Here is a 6,000-nt window from a genome sequence, read left to right on the forward strand (position 1 = left end):
GGTTCGGGTGACCTGCGCCGTGGCGATGGAGGTACGACTCTGGCCGTTTCGGGGCTGCCGTTTGGGCCGTCCAAGTCTGGCCCGTCGCCTGATGGCATGCAAAGTATGCACAAGCAGGTCGTAGCTTTCGAAGTAGTTGCCACCGTGCGCTTTACTAAATCATCGTAACAGCGCCCTGTCTTGCAGTAAAAGGCAAAGCTCATGCAGTTATTAATTATAAGGTTGTAGTGGCCGAAGCCGTAGAGGAGCAGGTCGTTGGCGCGGCGCAAGACCGTCTCGGGGGGGTCTTCAGCTTCCGTGGTGCAGCAGGCCTGAGGATGAGCATGATGATTGCTCGCGGTATAGAACCACGGGGGCACTGCGTAGGCGAAGAGGCGAAGTTCTTGCCCTCGCAGGAAGCGGTCAAGGCAGCAGATGGCGACGCCGCTGGAGTTGAAGTGGATGACCTTCTCGTCGCTTTCGTAGATTCCTGAACACTCAAATTACTGTTATATATATAATTACTGTTCTGCAGCTGGCCATAGAATAATTTATTATGTGACCACTTTGAGTTATGATAGTTACTATGCTAATTTACGAGACTACAGTAACTCTTTACTAAGTGATTTACTATAACATTATGGTACATATCACCATGAGTTGTATTAACACGAGTATCGTAAATGCATATCCATGTTATCGTAAATTGGTACAAACATTATCGTAAATCAAGGTGGCTATATAATAAGTTATTCTATGGCCAGCTACAGAATAGCCTTATATATATATATATATATATATATATATATATATATATATATATATATATATATATATATAGAACTACTATCCTGTAGCTGGCTACAGAATAACTTATTCTGTAGCCACTTTGAGTTATGATAATTACTATGTTAATTTATGAGATTATAGTAACTCCTTACTAAGTGGTTTAATATAATGTTATGGTAAATATCCCCATGTGTTATAGTAACCCAACTATCGTAAATATGTATTGACATTATGGTAAATTAGTATATAAAATTATAGTAAATGGAGGTGGCTACAGAATAACTTATTTTGTAGCCGGCTATTGAATAGCCTCTCCCTATATATATATATATATATATATATATATATATATATATATATATATATATATATAGAACTACTGTTCTGCAGCTGGCTATAGAATAACTTATTCTATGGCCACTTTGAGTTACGATAATTACTATGTTAATTTACCAGATTATAGTAACTCCTTACTAAGTGATTTAATATAATGTTATGGTAAATATCCCTATGTGTTATAGTAACCCAACTATCATAAATATGTATTGACATTACGGTAAATTAGTATATAAAATTATAGTAACTGGAGGTGGCTACAGAATAACTTATTTTGTAGCCGGCTACTGAATAGCCTCTCCCTATATATATATATATATATATATATATATATATATATATATATATATATATATATATATATATATATATATATATATATAGCCAAAGAGCCTAATTGATTAATTGAATGGAAATGAAGTAATAATTAGCCAGCCTTAAAAAAGATTGGTATCCCTCCATTCAGATATACTACTACAGACAAAAAGGATTAATAAACTTAACTAGGTCGCGGACCCAAAACCGACCAGGGAAACATAGCCAGAGTGCAAAATTGCTACCTTCCTCGGAATTCGTGCACTCAGGACAAAACTAAACTAACTTCACCTCACCCTCTTAATAAATGCGCGCTTCTTCCACTAATAAGGTGCATGGGACTAATAAAAACGATTGGTCTTACCATGATGAGAGTAGGGAATGACGGATTTTGAAAACCAGGCATAGATATGATCGCCGGGTCTGAGCTGCCTCCGTTCTATACGGTTGGAGACCACCGTCACCCCCCTGTCCATAAGGAAAAATGCGCAAGCTACTATAGAAATTAACTGAAGGCTAAATGGTACAACTTTCGATTCGGATGGAAGCTATATATATAGCCATCATGATTATTTGGACGACGGATGGCATATATTAGGATTATGCAAATGCCAGCCAAGGCGCATCCGAATCTTTCGCTTAGAGAACACGCCATCATGAAAGTTGTGTACAGTGATCGTATTTATTCGGATGGCAGCATATATATTTGGATTCAGCATGATCTGTCCAAGGCTGAGTTGGAGGCACAGCGACGTCGCTAGCCAAAATAATAATTCACTCGTGAACGGTGAAAAAATAGCGTGCTAGAGCGAAGCGAAGCGAAGCGTCGGTCTTGCATGTTTCCATACACATCCCCCCTCCCTCTCGTTCTCTCCACGCATTTCCCGAAGCACTTGTCTCCGTCTGTGCCTTCTCTCTCCTACACGTCCGCCGGTGACATCGCCACCCTATTTGAGGATGACTTAATATTATCATGCCGTGGCCGACAGAAGGTTTCTTATGCCAGCCCTATTAAGGTTTAGCCTGACCTTTATGCATTGGATTATCACAAATGAATTTATTGTTAGCGGCCTAGACATTTATGTATTAGGCTATCACAAATGAATTTATTTTCAGCAGCCTAGACATTTATGCACCAAGCTATCACAAATAAATTTATTCTCAGCGGCCTAGACATTTATGCACTGGGCTATCACAAATGAATTTATTATCAACGGCTTAGACATTTATGCATTGGGCTATCACATATGAATTTATTCTTAGCTAATTGACAGCTGTAATGCCATTCCTTTATGGTTTTCTTTGGCAGCCTCAATTCCCTTTATATGCTTTGAAAAGTACATTCTGCTTCCTTGCAGTCGGGCTAGGAATATATCCAAATGCTTTGGTGCCCCTTGATGGCAGAATAAAGAGCCATTTTTACGAGGCATCTACACGCACGACGCACTCATGCGTTTCCAAGGATCCGAACCTAAGACCTCTTGCTCCATGCATAGCCTTCTTACCATCACACATATACATCACCTCTTCACTAGATAAGGGATATTATTCTTTTGTATTCACCTGTGAACTTTGAATTGCGTATTTATTTGGTATACTCTAAGCAGCCTCAATGTAAAAAGTCATCAACTACAAAAGTTGTATATTTCATCGAGCTCTACAACTTCGGTACCAAGTAGTCAAAAATATATGTTGACAATGTGTTGGTGACCAAATTATAGGGACTTCACGTCCCAAGTCCCAAGAAAATCAGTTCTCAGATGGACGCATGCACTAAAACGTACCGGGTTCTCTTACCAAGAACCCCACTCTCTGTACCATTGTGGTAGTCCTAGAATGAACAACTATCAACTCATCTCAGCATAGTATCACATCCATATATGAATAAACAATGTATAATAACTTGTTACATCCTAAAATAATATAGAAATACGAATTTGATACAAGCCTCATGGGCTAATCGAATAGAAAAGAAAATCCTACGCAGCGATAGCTAGGGCATCGGGTCTCCTCCACAACCTTGACGTCTCCTCCATAGGCATTCCCAAGCGAAGCAATGCCATCTTCAGTCCTACCACCCATCGTTAGGGGTGGGCATTCGGTTTTTGGTTCGGTTCCTAGGTTTTTGAAGAAATTCGGATCCTAGAAAATAGGAACCGATCGGTTCTGAGAAATTGTAGGAACCGAACATTTGGGCTTTCGGTTCGGTTCCAGTTCTAACCGAACTAACTGAACTTTTAAGCAGAGGTTAAGACAACAAAAAATATGCAGGTTCTAAAGAAAAATTTTGCAACACTACCTCTATTTTAGATAATAATAATTGATAAGAGAACAATATCAATATAGTAACACCAATACATTAGTTTAAATATGAGACATCACACATAAACCAAACATAATCGTAGAAAATACATGTAAGTGAAGCACAATTCATGTATTTTGGTTGTTTCAGTTAATTCGGCTATCTGAGAGTAGAAACCGAACTTTCTTCGGTTATTTTGGTTCCTTGATATCTGGAACCGAATAGGGAACCGATTTTTTTGGTTCCGGTTCTTTCGGTTTCGGTTCTGGTTCGTTCCGTTTGGTTCTTCGGTTTTAGTTAATTATGCCCACCCCGACCCATCATGGTTGAACTCATGTTACGAGTCCGACCCTGCAAACCCAAGATCTGTCCCCAAGGAATATGGGACAGATCCATGTCACCATAAGAAAGAATGTGCAAGCTACTAGAGAAAGTAATTGAAGTCAAAATGATACAAATTTCAATTCGGATGGAAGTTATATATATAGTGATCATATTTATTCAGATGACGGATGCCATATATTTGGATTATGCAAATGCTGACCAAGGCCCATCCGAATCTTTCACTTAGAGAATACGCCATCATGAAAGTTGTATATACTACAGTGATCGCATATATTTGGATTTGGCATGATCTGTCCGAGGCTGAGTTTGAGACATAGGCCTCCTCCAACGGTTAGTGACATCGCCAGCCGTAATAACATTTTACTCGTTAGTAGTGCAAAAAGCAGTGCACTAGCGCGAAGTTAAGCGCTAGTCTCGCACGTTTCCACACACCCCCTCTCTCCACACATTTCCTGAAGCACCTGCCTATGTATGTGCCTTCTCTCTCGTCCACGCCCGCTGGCAATGTCGCCACCCTATTGGAGGAGGCCTTAATGTTATCATGTGCTGGCCGCGGCCGACAAGAGGTTTCTTATGGCAGCCCTATTAAGGTCTAGCTTGGTCTTTATGCAGTGGATTATCACGAATGAATTTATTCTTAGCGATCTAGACCTTTATGCATTGGGTTATCATAAATTAATTTATTCTCAGCGGCCTAGGCATTTATGCATTGAGTTATCACAAATGAATTTATTCTTACTAATTGACGGTTGTGTTGCCATTCCTTTATGCTTTTCTTTGGCAGCCTTAATTCCTTTTTTGCATGTGTGCGGGGACGAGGGGACTGCGGCAGACTCAACCGTGCATTCGTTGAAGCAGTGATGGCCTACACCGACAAGAATGGCGGTGCACGCGAGCTCAAAGCTCAACCATGGTAGCTACAGTAGGATGGCTAGGAGCTCCGACACGGCTTCTGTGTGACGAGCGCAAAGCGTAGAGGAGGCAGAGACGGACTCAATAACGCTCATTTCATTTCTAGGACAGAGCTGAAGCACAAAGCGAGGAACATCGACGGTAGTGGGAGCTCAGTGACCGGTAATGCTGTTGTCGAGAGATAAAGTAAAGGGGCACAGATGTCAGGCTTGAGGGATTGGAAAGGAGGGCAGCGCTGATGAGGGATAAGCATGGGTTTGGGAAATTTCATGCCATGCTGATTGTTGACTCCACATATCACGTCAGATCTAAGGGTCAAATGAAGGGTATGGACCTGCGGTGAACCACTTAAATAGTTTATAGACTCGAAAGTTGAATCTAAAGTCCAAACGAAGGGGTATGAATCTGCGGTGAACCAATTAAAAAGTTTATGGACCCCGAAATCAACTTTTAGAGTTGATGGACCTAATCGAAACCCCCGCATAAGTTAATGGACTTCTGGTGCATTTAACTCTAATATAAATATATGTACGCTTAGGACTAATGAACCTATTATTAAGGTGCATAGTAGGACTAATAAAAACGATTGGTCTTACTATGATAGGAGTAAGTATAGGCAGCGATGTGATCGCCGAGTCTAAGCTGCCACCGTTCTATACGGCTTGACAACACTGTCAACCCCCTGTCCATATATAACAAAAAAATGTGCAAGCTCCTCCTAGTAGAGAAATTTACTGAAAGGAAAAATGATACAACTTTCAATTTGGATAGGATTACATATATAATGATCATATGTATTCGGATGACGATGTCATATATATATATTCCACTCTGCAAATGCCCACCAGGGGTGCCATCAGAATCTTTCACTTAGAGAATACACCATTATAAAAGTTGAATTCTGCAGGATCTGTCCAAGTCCATCCAGAAACAATGTAAATCTCACTTTTCGATGAGTTAATTAATCTTAAATTTGATCTCTTATATAAAAATACTGATGTTTATGATATGTAATAAAACAT

Source organism: Miscanthus floridulus, chromosome 9 (genome assembly GCF_019320115.1).
Source record: "Miscanthus floridulus cultivar M001 chromosome 9, ASM1932011v1, whole genome shotgun sequence".
Classification (NCBI taxonomy): domain Eukaryota; kingdom Viridiplantae; phylum Streptophyta; class Magnoliopsida; order Poales; family Poaceae; genus Miscanthus; species Miscanthus floridulus.